Source organism: Zootermopsis nevadensis, unplaced genomic scaffold (genome assembly GCF_977971745.1).
Source record: "Zootermopsis nevadensis isolate Lab colony 2312 unplaced genomic scaffold, Znev_1.0 Znev_ptg000030l, whole genome shotgun sequence".
Taxonomy (NCBI): Eukaryota; Metazoa; Arthropoda; class Insecta; order Blattodea; family Termopsidae; genus Zootermopsis; species Zootermopsis nevadensis.
Genome location: NW_028259162.1, coordinates 13,313,463 through 13,330,266, shown reverse-complemented (window position 1 = coordinate 13,330,266; position 16,804 = coordinate 13,313,463). Strand labels below are relative to the sequence as shown.

Sequence of the window (16,804 nt, the reverse complement as noted above, 5' to 3'; positions counted from 1 at the left end):
CATGGTGGGACCTGAAAGCAAACTGATGATGGAGATATGGTCACTGAGGTGGTAAACTCATTCCATCGGTGACCCGATTGTAAATGCTTCGGCTTCCAGTCTGTCGCCGGGACTATTGTTTGTATTAGTGGTGTATTGAAACAACGTCTTACAGCTGTAAAAATGTCATATCTATATAAACATACTCTAGGCTATCAGGGACATTAAGAGCACATGGAAAATATTTCAGGTAGAGGCCGAGCGAGAAGTGCCTGCACTTGCGCAAAGGACAGATTTTGGTCGTATGAGTTGGACCCGTCCGAAGCACGCGCTAGAGGGGTGTCAGCTTCAGTTGGTTTGTAGCTCTAGCTGTGTTTAGTTCGGTGCGTCACCGCAGCTGATGCTGTGCGACCCCCACTACTATTGAACTCCCCTCTCATGGCTTACACATCGCGCATTTAGGTGCCACCATTACTCGCGCGATCTCTACAATCCTTAGGAATTTGAAGACTACCTGAGCGACTGTCAACTTCTCGAGAATGACTCTGCTCACTTAGAGTTGGTTGTAAATTGGTGGATAATCCAGAGCTGAACGTCACTTCTTCCCCCACATTATACGTAACAATTAAGTACGTTCGTCCTTTAAACAATAGCACCTGTTTAGAATGTACATTTTATTCTTTATCCATATTTTGATCAGGGAATGACTTTAATAACAGGTTCATTTTCACAGTCATGTTGCTTCAAACTGAAGCGTGTTCAATTTGAAGTGTTACTTCCCGCTTACGTAATTAGGTATTATCTTCTCGCTCAAGGCTGTACGTACAAGTCATAGATATTCTGTTTACTCTGCAAAACATGGTACTTGCATTCCAACGCATAAATTACAGGGCGTGTCAATTAAACGCATGTTATAACCACGCCTTTGTTTAGAAAATTAAGTACCTTGGCTTACAGACCGCTATTTCTCTATTGAACCTTTATTGCATATCAAGAATATTTCGATAATCCTTCACACTTGTAACGCACTGAATCACAAGCAGAGGCGGGGAAGTGTTCATTATATTGTTAATAATACACAACGTGCTTATTATACCCTTCTAGTGTACTTGACAAAATATCATAGTATATCTAACACAGAACTTTGAAACTGAAGATGATTTTAGGAAACTATTTTTGATTCTGTCAGAATCTTTGTAAATGGTCTTTACATTTGATTTCTTCTGTTATGAATATAGATTACTAAACGGAAGCAAAATGCATCCGTTAAAGCGGAATCTGTTTTGTTAAATGACTGCATTCGTATTGTGATTGATGTGATATTGTTTACGACATTCTGGTGAAAGTGTTGTGTATCAAAACATATTTTAGACTATTTTTTATATACTCTATACATTACGTTATTTCTTGGAATTTTAAGCGTCTTTTGCACTGTTCATTTTGCGTCAGTCTCGTAAAATACAAAGTTTTGTGCGATAATCTTGTCTGCTGAAATGCGTTTTTATACTAAAGTAAAATAAATTAAATTTCACACTTATATAAGCTCTTGGTTTCTACTAGGTACTGGTGTTTTATAACAGGTTTCTGGGGATACTCAACTGGACATTACAAAGAAACATTTACTTGCTCAGATTTTGAGACGAAAACTGCAAAGTCTTATTTACATAACCGTTCATGATTGTAGTAAACCTGCTAACATTGTGGTATTATTAAAGTCTTTGATATGCAATATCATAACCCGTTAGAGCACAAAGATCAATTAATTCGCGTTATTATTTTAAACACGCGATTCCGTATATCCTTTAACAGTGTCTGTGTGTGTGCGCGCGTGAGAGAGAGAGAGAGAGAGATAAATGCACCAAGACAGGAAAAATTTTGAGTCTCAGATGCATAAATAAAAAGGCCACAGGTATGTGTTCCACATGGACGGTGTTGGTGTATTAAAATGCCAGTGTAGCCCACAAGGGGGGGGGGCACATTTTCTCCTGCAGATTTAACTCTAGTTCTGCTGTCGATGAATGATTTTGTAGATAATTTGCTGTAGGAATAAATGCATGATTGAAGATTAAAGATGAGTAAAACAAGTTACGAATTGTGTGCTCAGTTTGACAATTCCGGCCCGTTTGATAGAATAGAATAATAGATCTACAGCAGTTGTTATGGGTCAGTAACCTTTGCGTAGGTGGAGTGCCTGGCGCTGTTTGGGTAGGTGGTGACGTCAGTACTGAATGTTCACCCTGGGATTCTCCATCCACTCACTCCGTGAGGCAGAGATCCATTTGGGTTTTCATTATAAAATGTCATTCATTCTTGTCGTATTGTAATAAAAATAGAATGTGTCCGCAGATTTCAGGAAATTACTTGAATGTGCATTCAGTCACTTTTCATTTGTTTAAGTTGACAGACTGGCACAGCGAATAGAATACAAATATTTTTGCAATTTTGGCTGCGATTGTGCTTAAAAAGTAATTTAATCTCTGCTTCTTTCGTTACATTAAAGTTTGTCATAGGCAAGTTACCCTTACGTAAATGTAAATGCGCGTGTGATGTGTACGTAGGGCTATCATATATTTACTTCTCACGTAATCCATTTCTACTTACCACAAGCGTCATGGAAACCGGACATCGACGTGTGATGGTCAGTATTCCTGTTTCGTCTTCTGAAAGGCATCGTCTGTCAAAGGTTTGGTGCTGCTTCTTATACAGCTCTTCTAATAAAGTTTTTTCTTTGCACACCGAATTTTCATAAGACCATTTCCTTCCAACCCCCCAATTCATATTTGCGATGTCAAAATTTATAACTTATTTCGTGCTCTTTAGTGTCTGTATTTGACAAGACTCTTTTGAACGAAGCAAGAGACTTTCAGCGTTTTGTTACAAAATACGAGGTCAGTGGTATTCTAAACACTTTGCTCCTTAAGAAGGCAACGTCGTCAATGGAAGAGTTCCTCAGAAAGCTGAGTACCACTTTTGCCTCCCTCTCGAATGATGCTCTTTTTTCAGCAGCAGAAACAGAACACGTAAACCGATTTTCCGAGCCTCCTATCCTATTTTCGTGGGGAAAAAACAGCGTAAAAACACCGGACAGTTATATATTAGCTGAATGACTAGTGAGGAGGACAGAAGCACTACGTGTTTTTTGATCTCTGCTTTCTTTAGTAAATCACCTCCTGAAGTTTTCCTACAGTCCATCTTCCGATGCCACTAGCTTCTCAAGCATACATAATAACAGGTCATTACCAATTATGTAAACCTTTCATATTAAACATGTTTTATAGCATTTGAAACCAAATCTATTCGAGCGATCTGCATTAGAAGTATGAAATTAACGCAGCTTACTATCCGAGAATAATTTATTGTAAAACTCACCGAGTATCTATTTATTTCACTTTTAAAGAAATATATTTTGTGTTACGTACAGTGAAAACCTATTGTGAAATTAAATTTGTGTCAGGCCAGTCAGTAGGTTTCTTCATAGCAGTTTCAATGACAACATCCCTCCATGGCACAAAGTCATATGTGTTAAGTCAGTTACTTTTTCTATTCAGTCGCCCATAAATTGACATTTGGATATTTTAATTTTCAATATTGGAATGTTACCCTTATTTTGTCCCAGTAATTAGACTGATATCACACCCAGTTTGACAGTCACCCCCAGGCTCAACACACAGGATTAAATGCCAACTTTTCGGCTACGGTTCCCAAGCCACTGAATGAAAGGTAAATATAATTAAACTACTCTTTTCATTGGAGGCAGGAGAGTGAAATAATTTTCACTGGTAGATACGCGAGTTAGAATAGGCTACTTTTTTCTACACAGCAGATTTCCGAGAAATATTTTTAAAATATACTTTTAAATACATGAGTAAATTCGTATTGTAAGAACGAATATCCACGATGAAAGAATAAAAGTTCATTATTAATTTCTGTATTTTTGCATTTATTTTTCAACTTAAAGCATTGTAGAAACTGCTGAACTTTGAAGTCTTCTATTATATTACTCTTATTTCGATAACACACTAATACCGTCTTCATTTGTTTTGCTTAAATTATTAGTGTTATGATATCCTATTTACGTATCTGTTAATAGCTTTAAATCTGAATGGCTGCATAGTTCAGTTGTAGGTTGTCTCAGTAACCTGTTCAAATCTTAGCATTGACTGTTTGGAATAAAGTTTCTTGCAGTTTTTCTCAGTTTTTGATAACAATCGACTAACTTTTTGTGCTCAGCTTAGCGTACACAATCAACGGCGAAACCTCTGTAGATAATAAATGAGTTTTAAACTAAAAGATCGTAAACAGAAATGTGAAAACGTAACCTTGAGTAATGCTGACTCTTGTTTAAATTTCCCTGCGACTTTCAATGTAACCTTAATGTATTTAAAAAAGAAAATTCTACGAATTAGTTTCTCCGCATTGTTTTCTATATTACTATTTTGGTGCATTTAATTCATCCTTCATTATTATAAAACAAGACCGCTACGTTTCGGTGGCTGACTCTGATTCCATCTTCAGGTAAAAATACATATTCTTTTGGGATTGAAATTATCCGCTTCTATCGGACCCAGCAGATTAGATATTTCTACCTGAAGATGGTAGGAGAACTCTCGAAATGCATTGGCATTGTTTTATCATACTTAACGATGGATCAAGTTCACAAAACAAGCAATATTTAATGCAGCGCACTATCGTTATTCTTCTAATTGTTTTATAATCACATTGAGAAAGATGCCGAATGATCAGTATCGCTAATAACCAAGGCCCACCATTGGACAGGATGTGTTTTAAGATTCTTCCCATTAATGATTATAGGATCCCTTTTCGTTGACGCTGTCCTTTACCCTTTGCCAGTACATGGAATGTACCCCGACCAAGAAAATGACCGAGTACCAGTTCATAACGTGAAAAATGTGAAGAAATGTGTAGGCTGACAGAGTAGGACACAGAATGTTGTGACCAGGGGATACGAGGCACTCAGTGTGAAAGCAGACTGACCGTAATTACAACTTTCAGGTGTGTCCGACGAAGGCAAACGTGTCGAGTATATAATTTGCATTTTAAAGTACACCGACTCTAACAATAATACATATGACTCATAACGCATTAACATTTTTAAATGACGGAGACTTGCGAGGAGGTATTCACCTAATTTATGATTCCCATAATTCTGTGATTCAAACACCGGTAATTAGTACTTGGGTTTTAATTTAATATGAAATTGTTATGATTTAGAACTCTTGTTTTTTAAAAAGGATTGACATATTCCACGAAATTAAGGCTTTATAATGTGCTACTAGATTATGTCTTACCATAGAAGGCTTATTTTCAAGGGTAATACTTAATGTCGTAATTAAGAGAGGTGATTAGTACTTTGTTCATTGCACAGCGTCGTAGTTGGGTGGAGTATTTATATGAAACAACTCTTTTTAAACTGGCATAATAACGTAAATATTAATAATATGTTATGTCAAGGAACTGTGGTCCAGAATTGTTGGCGAAGGTCGTCATAGTCACGTGACAGTTGAATGCATAAAATCCGTATTATGCATACGTCATTACTTCACTCTTATAATTCGTCCATATTTCATATCAAAGTATGACATGCAAAGAATCGGAAATTTTAGGCACCAAATACAAATGATACCTGACAAATTTTTGCATTTATCTTTCTTTCAATTCGGTCATTTTTTCGACATTTCAGATGCTACCTTCAGTGGGGTTATAAGTATATATATAGTTAGAGTGTTATCGAAACACGTTGTGTGAAGTGTTAACATTTGTCTTGGTTATTGATGTTAGCGGTGTTATGCTGTCGGAGTGTTATGATGGTGGGTCCATATAAATCAGTTAGAAAGTGCTACTTTGTAATTTTCTTTGAAATTAAGAAAAAAATGTCGACATAAACATATCAATATTTCTTCTCTAACTGTGGTCAAACTGCTTCGTGCGTGAGCGACCAATACAGGCAATTCATAACGGTCGCGTTGCAAGTTTTAAACATGCCATGCTGACAAAATTTTGAGGTTTTGCATCTGGATTGAAGTTCAAGTCGTGCAGTCGAATCCAATTACTAATAGAATTGTTGTAAGCTTCCTAGAATTATGACGTCACCCAGACGTTGAGTTGTTAGCCGATTACAATACGTAAATAACAAAATGTCTTTATTAATATTGATTAGTAGTTCTTTTTCCATTCCTCCCAACACCACTGTAAATATTAAAGTGCTTAGTTGTTCTAGCAGGATCTACAAAACGCTGTTTGTCTTAAAAAAACTGAATTATTTAACAGATTTCTCCTTTTTGTAATTTGTACAACGTTCCACTTGAAAAAGTCTCATAGTCGATATTTTAAAGTAACTTTTTGTATTATCTTATTTGTTCCTAAAAATATTACATTATTCTCTAAGCGGACAAAGTCGCTTCATGAACATTGCCTCATATGAGTTTAAAATTAACGTTACCTTTGCCATCAACCTTGCAATGGAATCTGATCAAAAAAAAAATTACAGTAGCAGTCACAGCTGTGCTTTGTACAACTGATGGGGGTTTAAAATAATTTGATGGAAATGACAGCGCAGATATTTTGTTCGGCTTAGTTTCCTTGTTTGCGAATAGCAGCCCATATGTGGAAGTTGTTTCGACGAGCGTAGCTCTGAACCCAGCAGTTCAAACATCTTTTGTCCGTGTTTATCTTATTTCAAAAGAAATTGAGAACATCGTAAAAGGAGTCCTCCATGTAAGGATAACTGGTATTATCAACAGGATTGTTAGCTGTCATTTATTTACCCTTTTTACCTAAAATATTGAAATATTTTGGAACGGGCTTCATGTAAAAGTGCTTCATGTACGTTACGATGCAGACCTTTTGTACAGCTACAAATCTAAAGGTAGGTTTCGTAGATTGTTTATAGGGACTGTTTGAAATATTTATTTAAACTAAAATTGAATACTGAACGTATACGTTGCATTACCTAAAACGTAAGCTGTATAAAGGCGGCCGTGTTTATCTCAGTTTATCCTACGCATGCGTGTGCCTACGTAGAAATCCTGCAGGTGGCCTGGTCTTTTGCACTAATGTTCGTTCTTAGAGCTTACACTCTTCAGCTGTCTCAAGGTGACAGCTGTCTGGGATTGCGCCGTGTCTTCTCGTAGAAGTTCACGGACGCAGTCTGCACCTCTGAAACGTCGGTCAACTTCTACGACTACAAGGAGCATTATCCCACAAGGTTTTCATGTTCGTACTCGCCACCGAGAGATCCTGAAATCTGCTGAGTGTATCCGCCTAGTGTTTAGACACTGGTTTTGTGTAAGAATACTTGTTGTTAAAATTTGTGGTTGGCCCCAATATGCACTGCTATATATCTATTAATAAAATTGATACATCCTCGGTGACCACGCCGTCTCAAGTACTGCTAGGAACATTGTTCGTGCTCCGTCTGCTGTTGATTCATAAATGTAGACGGGTTCACGAGCCCGATTTCGAACAACGGTATTAGCTGGACGTATGAGTTCCAGAAGATCGCTAGTATCGGAAGGGCTGTCTGTACACGTCAGTATCAGACGCCCTGAGTCTCCGCACTACGACCAGAAGCCCGAACACGAGTTGTCTGGACGTAACTTTGAGGAACGAGTTCAATATCCGCTCGAGCCATGGATGTATGTTCTCGTTTTACTGTGAAGGTAGATCAGATTACATTGGCGTCTGCAGTGTTAATTGCAAACGGTAAAGAGGATCGAGTATAATGTAAAAGAAAAATAAGTATTTCAACCGGTTACGAATTTTGTATAGAAAATAATGTTACAATAACTTAATGATACAGAAGCCAAGAGAATGTATGACCAAATTATACCACCACATTCACAACTACCAATATTATGATTTGTACCCTATCTGCCACCACCAAAACTTTATCTGTAACTAAAAATATTGTAATCGCCAAAATTTAATAAGGTTCACGTATGGTATACACACCTGTTTCATAGAATAGTATAGAAATGTAACAACTGTGTAACGGAAAAATGAAAATTTATTATGTAAATATAATCAGATCATTTTCCAGTCTTTGTTATAAATGGCGGAAAATTTGCTTCCAAAGGTTGATTTAATTGGTAATGTTTAAGGGACCGAAGAATGAGTGTAGCGAATTGTGCTGTTACGTAACGAATTTTTCATTTTTTTTAATGTAAGTTCGTTGTGTTTTTGAAGCTTATATAAGAATAAAAAACAAACTTATTTTTCTATAAAGTTATGAAATAGGCTGAAATCCAGTGTTGCTATATCACACAGTTAAAACATTTAAAGGATGCCACCGTAGTTGGCCTCCAGTACAATTTTTCAACAAGTCTGACTTATAGGAATATTGTGTAAGTACCTCTGTTAAGTCCAAAATTAAGTGTTTGTTCAGTTACTACTGATCAATTCAGTTACCTTAAACAATATTGTGAAATGTGTTTGTATAGGATAATGTTATTTGTATACCCCTGTCTGACTCGTTTGGTATACGAAGAGACGAAGGACATAATGTTTTAGCAGATCACGTTAAGTTCCCGGTTAGTCAAGAAACATAGACTTAAGGAAGGTAATTACTATCATCATTATCACCAGCATCATCATAATGTGTGAAGTTGTTTTCATTAGACGCATTGCCAGATTATTCTTTTGCGTTTATTTGTCACAGTCTGGCCATATTTCTCCGTAGACAAAGTATATTTGTACAGTCTGCTGAAAGTAGTATTGCTTTTTTCTATGCTGCTAATTGCATGTGTCAGTACTAAATTTTACAGTGTTTATCAAGAGACACAGAAATTTACACTTCACATTAAAACGTCTTATGATACAATCACAAATACATAAAATGCACGTTCGCATATACGTTAAAACACACTTGAAGATTAATACTTAATACCAGAAACTTGAAGTCATTGTAATAAGTTGGTTGTGTTATATACTGGCAGCTTGCGTCAGTTGATTACGTTATTTATTGTGAGGCAGTCGTGGCCTATTTAATGGAATGTTTTTAATCATTTGATGAGAAAAGTATAAAAAAAGGTTTTCAGGGTAGTCATTGCGCCGTCTCTGACAAGTAATTTGTTGTCATTTGAAGAAGGTCTTTCTGTATCTTTTTGTGAAAATAAGCCAGAAGATGAACTTGTAATTTGACACTTAATTAATTCACTACTGAGAAGTAGACTGTTGCAATGTAAAAGTGCAGCTTTTATAAGAGACATGAGATTTGAGGTTTTGATTACTGTGGAAATATGTATGGCTGTTTTTTGCTTTATGTTGTCCTGTGATCTTCCTCCGAAACGCTTGTAACAACATACAAAACGGAACGGGTACGTAACACAGAAATCCACAGACCAGGTTAAAGATAAATTTAACCTAACACATATCGTGTCAGTCAATACATGTTTAGTTAAAATCATAAATCCTGGTCAGTACTCGTAACTTTATCCTCAGCCATGTTTATGAAACTTTAGTTTCAAAAATGCCCCAAAAGTTGAAAATAATCTTTCGGCAGTTACCGCTTTCACGGAGGCCAGCATGAGAAGCGATGTTTCACATTCACTAATTAACGGGGTAAATTTTAGTTCTTTATATCACCTATTAATCGTGGTTTTATTTATTAAGAATCTGATAAGGTTAGAGATTCTGATCTCGCTAATATATTTCGTGAATTTTATACTCTCTGTTTAAAGAAATTTAATTATTATCTGTTAAAAATCGCACAACGATTTGTCGCATTTTCGAAGGTATGGTACAGAACTGATCGTCATATTTAATCACAAACCTCTGAAGCGGCGAACGGCTATGATATTACATGGTCTGGCTAGGACGTTTCAAGTCATTGTGATACACGTCTCCAATAATTCGGCATACATTTTATTTTTCCCACAAAATTATTAATTCCAGTTTCATATTGAAATAGATTTTTCGTTTATGAACCGGTCACATTAAGATTTATAAATCTGATTTGCGAGTTTATATTTAATGTAATTTATTGATTTATTTACGCGTGTGATATTTAGGTTTTTATTTTTAAAATTATTTTTCATGACGTGTAAGTAATACAGCTTCCTTACGGCCGCAGCAAAGAACCGATCTAGTTTAATATTTTTTCCTTTGTTATTTGTGGGCACTCGCAATGGAGCGCTTCTCAGTTTGTGGGGCATTGTTTTAGAATGGAACACCACAGTACGTAAATTACTGGCAGTAGAGCCACAATGTTTCAGCAACGCAACGGGATGCAGTCATGAGTCATTTCAATCAAATATATTCATCCTCCAAACCAAATAATGTCTCTCCATCTCATATTATATCCTGCATTACAAAAGAAATGTCCGGCGATATGAATTTAACCACCCTCTTGTGTTGTTGAAATGTGGTTGTGTACGTTAATTTGAAACATTTGCAGGCACATGATCAATATAATTTTCTCTGTAATATGAATAGGAATCGTGGTATCCATAGAGATAAATTTTTATTTTTTTATTTATTAATTTATTTTTGCATTGATTCTTCTTTTAATACACTTCGCTGTGTAGTGTTTATCAATGATGCTAACTTTTCCGCTTGCTTGTTTGGCGACAGAAAGTTTCTTGAGTTAGCAACTTTGTAGTAATGCCTATTACACTACCAACCCCCGGGTATGTAAATTCGCTTCAGTGAAAACAAGGTCTGCGCATTTCTTGCGAATCCCGCTGTGATCGCTGGCGACCCCCTAATGGTATTCCTGTGTTCGAGTCTCGAGGCTTGGACATTAAATTACCTTCTCCCATAAATGAAGCGTAGCGAGAATTAGTGGACCTGAGGCATTATTTCCATGAACTGACTTAACGACGACTTTAACAGAGGAAGAGAACAGAATAACAAAGACACGAAGCAAGGATGTGTAAAACTAAACCACCGTGGACATTGCTGACCTCCGTTAATTAAGTTTTGGTCGTAACTGTTTCTGCAGGTTGTAGGTTGACGGATCACCTCTGGTGTATTCGCTACAATTTGACTTTCGCGTGGTAATGTTTGAGTGATGACGTCACTGCTTAGGATTCCCACGTGTTTTTGTGTCGCTGGCAGGGGATTCCGAGTGTAATCGTGGCAACGAAAGATTTCCGGAGGTTCCCCACCTTGTCATTCGCGCCCGCTGAAATACATGTAAATTTCTTTTTTAAGTTCCCTGTATTCGTGTCCAGTTTTCGTCAAGATTGGAGCGCGTCGACAGGTTGTAGGAAAGATTTTCAATGTGACATTTCATGAAAATCTCTTCAGTTGTTCTCGAGTTCTTCCTGATGGGTGGACATAATAAGCCTTGTATGTGTTGCGCTAGTGCTTCCGTGTTTGTTGCGTTCTATTCGCCCTGATGATTGGCGCAACAAACACCTCTGATTCGTCGGTAAACTATCGGATTTCACAGTACAAGAACCGAGAAGACAGCAATCTTCAGAATTTTTTCTATGCAATTTAATATTCTGTTCTTGAATACAACTTATTTTTTCATAGCCGATAGACTGTACAGTTTGTCCTTCATCGGCAAAGTAGTAAAAACTAAAGACAAAATTTTAAACAATGAACGAGTTGCTTTATTACCTGAAATATGTTTACGTTTTCTCCCGTTTCTAGTGGAACTGTACGAAAATCGCTTTATGACAGCGTTTATCAACCTATGGTACGCGTAACATTAGTGGTACGCGAACTAAGTAAGAAAATCAGACGTTAACATTAACATAAATAATAGTTTTTCCTGAACACATTTGATCAGTGGTACATTTAATGTGTTAAATTAGAATTAGTGGTACGCCAGCGAAAAAGGTTTAAAACCCCTGCTTTAAGGCAATGAGCTTTTTTTTTGTTTTCCAATTGAGTAGATAATAATTGCTTATTGATCGCAGATCACGATACACATTCATTGTATAAGTAAACGAGTAGAATAAACTTCAAAGATAAATGTAAATTTTTTCGCCGACTTTTCAGTATTACTACATACTGCAGACTCCATTTATGTTTCTCACGACAAACATGTGATACTGAATGTTTAAAGCTTTTTAACATACTGCCATGCACAGTTAAAATCTTTCAAACGAACATGTGAAGTTTCACGGATTTCTTTGTTATAACGACAGAAGTTAGTGTACAAGATATAAAAACAAAATTTTCCGAGCAGCAGCTGAGTAGCCTGTGGTACCTAAAATATTAAGTCCATACAAGCGTGTATTTGTCTAAACCAGCGTTTCTCAACTGATCGTACGCGTACCATTAAGGTCACTGAGGGACACAAATCACAGATAAGCCAGTTTAAAACTGTACACTCCAAATTACAGGACACCTTACCTCTTTCTCATTTTCCTCCAGCATAAATTGTTTTGTGTAATTAGAACACTTTTTAACAACTGTTGACTTACGTAGTACATACTAGTAGGCGTATATTAATCCAAATGCATCTTATGCTATATGAAATAGCGCCGAACTTCAGGAATACGGCATAAACCGGAGTCCAGTCTAGCCATTTCGCTTATTTGTAAAGTCTGCAAGAAGGAATTTACGGACAGATGCGTTCTCCTCTTTAGCAGCCTCTTAGAACGCCACTGAATTAATAATATACCCGTCACATTGTTCCGTGGACGCTGGAGATGCAACCGCACGCAAACTAGTGCGAGAATTTATTACGCGTATTTCTAAGGATGCAAAATTTCTAGTAGGGCGTATGAAGTTAGTCAAAGGTTAAGTTTGGATTATGAAAGCAATTTATTGCGGTATTAAAGTAGAAATAGATATTGTTTGTTATATGTTTGAACAGCGGGATTCTCCACACCATAGACCTATGGTCCGGGCAGTATCTTACAGTCGTGAACTTCGAAATTAGTGTTGAGACACACACTCCATTGCCCATTGTTGTTGCTGGCAGTAGGAGTTATTTACATAGCGCACATTGAAACAGCATATAAATGATAAAAATTATTTTCACTCTGGACAATAATTCATTTCCTTAAGCACCCTGTGGATTTTTCTTGTTTAATTCTTAAATACCATAGAACAGGAAAGTTTATTGCCCAGCTTTCCGACCATATGACAGAGCCAAATGAAACCACGAGCAAGGAACACCACACACAAAATTTTGAAATATGTTCTCTGCAAGTAGACTTTAATGTTGATCCTAGTTTTGGAAGACGTCAACATGAAGCAGTGGACTTTGTTGACGTCGTCTCAGACTGCTCCGTTAACAGGATTAGAGTGAGATTTGAAAGATTTCCTGGACATTAGATAGCCCTTTCACTTCGCCTTCGACATTGTCAGAAATCGGTGCTCTCGATTTCATATGGGTTTATGTCAAATTGTAGAGCGTATTTTCAGAAATCGCAATTGGAAATTTCGGCTGTATTTATTTCACCGATTGAGTTGCTTCTATTTCCAGTGCCTGATCTTTATCTCACATATCCACTGTAGTTTATCCGTTGTATGGTTTTTCCATCTCTTCTTATGTAGTAATCTCTTCTGCTATACTATCAACCTATAGTATGAATAATTCCTTACTATTTCTTGATTAACCGTGTATAATCAGCTGTAATTCCTGCAGCTTCCAGTCTTCTTCTGCTGTATAAAACCGTAAACACTAGAACATGCAAAATTAGAAGTAAGAAGATTTTCAGTTTCTCAAGGCAGCGAGTATGAAAATGGCTCTCTTCTGAGTAGTAGCACCGTGAATTCTGTTGCCTCCATCATCGGTGTTGGGCAACCGTTGTATGTTTCCCGACACTCGATGTTGGAATTTTTGTTTGCCCATCTACGCGCTATGACCCTCGTGTCACCGAACCTCTGATCCGATAGATTTCATAAGCTTTTTCCGTACCTGGAAATTTAAGAAACAAGAATAAGTTCTTGTTTACTGACATTTTTTAACATGAAGTTAAGTATTTCCAGGATTGTTTATTAAAACTTTTTTTTTCAAAATCATAGACTAGTTGCTAGTTATGTGAATCAGTGTAATAGCACCAATGTTGTACTTTCCACCAGTGATCGACCATTCATACTCCCTAGACGATAGACAGGGTAAATTAGATTTAGCACCTTCAGTATTGTACAAATCAATACTTTGCACTCTATCAGATTTAAAATAGCTACGTGAAGTGGAATCGTGTACTTGATGATTATACTTAGACTTCAAGTCTTATCTGAAGTAAGAAACCCAAATTAACAATCTTGTGAACTTATACAGTGAAGCAGATAACTAAATTTCCGGACAAATTTTAATACAAATTAAAATAAAAGTGCACTATGGTTGTGTTGACAAATCTCCCTTTTTTCCACACTTTTCACTCTCCAAAGGAATCTGGTTTAGACTTTTGGATTGAACCGATTATTTGACTAAGGTTTTAACTAGACGCCTCATTTCTGCATACGAATGCCGAAATAGTACCTTAACATTGAGCATTACGTATGTTTCTCACATAGCGACGCTTTACATCGACACGCCACTGCGAAATCTCAGGTTGTAGAACAATGCGAACATCTGCTTCCTTTGTCTCAGATGATGTTTGTGGCGTTTTCACGAAGTAGGTTGATTTGCCTTAAGTAGTACCACATCCTACTTGCTGTAAAACGTCATAAATGAGCTAGTAGAATATTTTATGTGCGCACTTGTAAAGCATGTTTATTCTAATAGAATCACCACATATTCTGTGAAACATATCCTGCTCCCAAATGAGAAAAAGTTCTTAACTAAGATATACTGAAAATTGTACCGAATTCCCATATACAACGAATATATGGTGTATTTGTGAGTTAAGGGTTTTTTAGGACGAAACATTTAGTTTTGTCGCGTGTTAACACACTGGTAATTACCTAAAAGGCTAAGATGAACACACTGTGGAAATGCTATTATCTCTTCCAACGCCAGGATCTGGAGGCAGTGTTACGTAGTTACGTACGATATTTCGCTATATCATGGAGTCGACTCTTTCTATTAACTCAAAATTGTTAGTTGGTTCAGTAATATCAATTAGTGGCTAATGAATTAGAGATTAGTCGTGAATAGGGCTCCTGTTCTTGAACTGTGTTCTAGTAAAGGGGCCGCTACTTGGCTCTTCTTATTAAGGTAATGCACGCAGACTCCGTACCTGCATTAATATAATGGGTGTAATGGAGCGTCGTGTTCTTTGGAGCAGCCTTTCTGGTGGTGGCAAAATATCCTTACGTACTATTATTACAGTAGGGTACCCAGGTGGAGATGTCAGGAAAATTAGGCGAGTGTTAACATGGGAAGGAAGGCTACTTATTTAATCCAATCTGACGTGGCATGTTAAAGAACCAGCCTTCCTTGGAAGATGTTCATTTAGCCGGTCAGAAGGCTTCCTGCTTTCGCAAAGTCGAAGGTTCGGCACCGTGTTCATCCATTCCTCATTTAGTTTAGTTTATTTTATATCTTCTTAAACTGTTCGTGAAATATATTTTTGCTTTAATATTTGATCTTGGTAGGATTCTTTGTACTGTATTTGTTAAGAAATTTATTTTCGTGTAATGATATCGTTTCGACACTTATGATTGTCTAGTATATTTACATAAAGTAAACATACTTGTATCTTTGCGATATATGAATGTCCTTTATTCTATCTGTTTCTAGAATAAAAGGTTTAGTTCCTAGATTTTGTAAATTACTGATTTGCAAGATTACGGTTTGATTTTAAATGGAGTGTTTCTTCAGCTGAGGATAGTTGGACAGTACAGAAATTTTGTATATACGTTTTGCAGAAAATAAACGCCTGTATTTTGGTCTTTCTTTACAACCATTTTTCGCGCCTCGTCCGTGACGTGAGTCATTATTTACTGATTATCCTTAACCTCAATTGTTTTATAATCAATTAAAACTGTGTCTAGTATGGTCTTGTGGGTTGTGACGCCCTGTAGACTTATAGAAAGGTACGATCCCGCCCACACGGCGCCACAACACGGAAGACCACTATTGATATTTTGACCACCGCGAGAACCTTAAATCTCAATGAAAACTAAGTTCTGTTGCGTTTACGAAACCTAAACAAACACTTAAACAAAGTTAAGTTTCAGCCCCTCATGGCGGCATTTATGAAGATGGCTGTCTTCCGGGTTCTACCCGAAAGACAACCTTAATCTTCATATTTAACCTGTCTTCTTACATGAGCGTATTTGGATTCAGATAACGCGTGGTTTCGACCACCTGTCATTTTATATCCGTATCTGTCATTCACTTTGTTCCTTGGACATCTTTGTGCTATAAATTCTCTTTTTGGAAGGGGACAGCGTTATTAACAGTGTACAGAATGCTCAGATGTCAAGGTGACAGGGCCTACGCAGCTTTGTCTGTAATATATAATATTACTTGTGACGGAGGAGACAATAACAATAATCATGATTAATAAATTGTCATTTATAGTTAAGTTTAACATAGAATCTTTGCTGGTCGAAGTTGTAATTTATAGCGTAATCAACCATGTCGTAATTACATCAATTTCCTGAACTTTGCCTTTTACTATTTTAGCCCTATATGTATTCTGGTTTTAAGTGCAATAAGAACAAGTACTAGCTGCAGAATTAGATTTCTTCCCTGCTATTTGAGTTTTACCGTTTTGTGGCGCGAGAATAATGTGAATATGATTTGAAGAAATGTATTATATTTGCTACGAAATAACACGCTTGATTACAGTAATGTTCGTAATTGATTGCGTGAACTGTTAAAGATATTCTGAATTAAATTCCTTGGGCAGTCTCCACAGAAACTCCATATAAAATATTCATCTAACATGAAAATATATTTCGGAATTTAAATCTACTGACGTCTGGTGGTATAAAGTGGAAGTTG

General features: G+C 36.7%; 1 protein-coding gene across 8 annotated transcripts in view; it reads left to right on the top strand.

Moving 5' to 3' along the window:
• Positions 1–16,804, top strand: part of LOC110829632 (EGFR adapter protein) — a 743,671-nt gene that overhangs the window by 208,243 nt on the left and 518,624 nt on the right. The window lies entirely within an intron of this gene.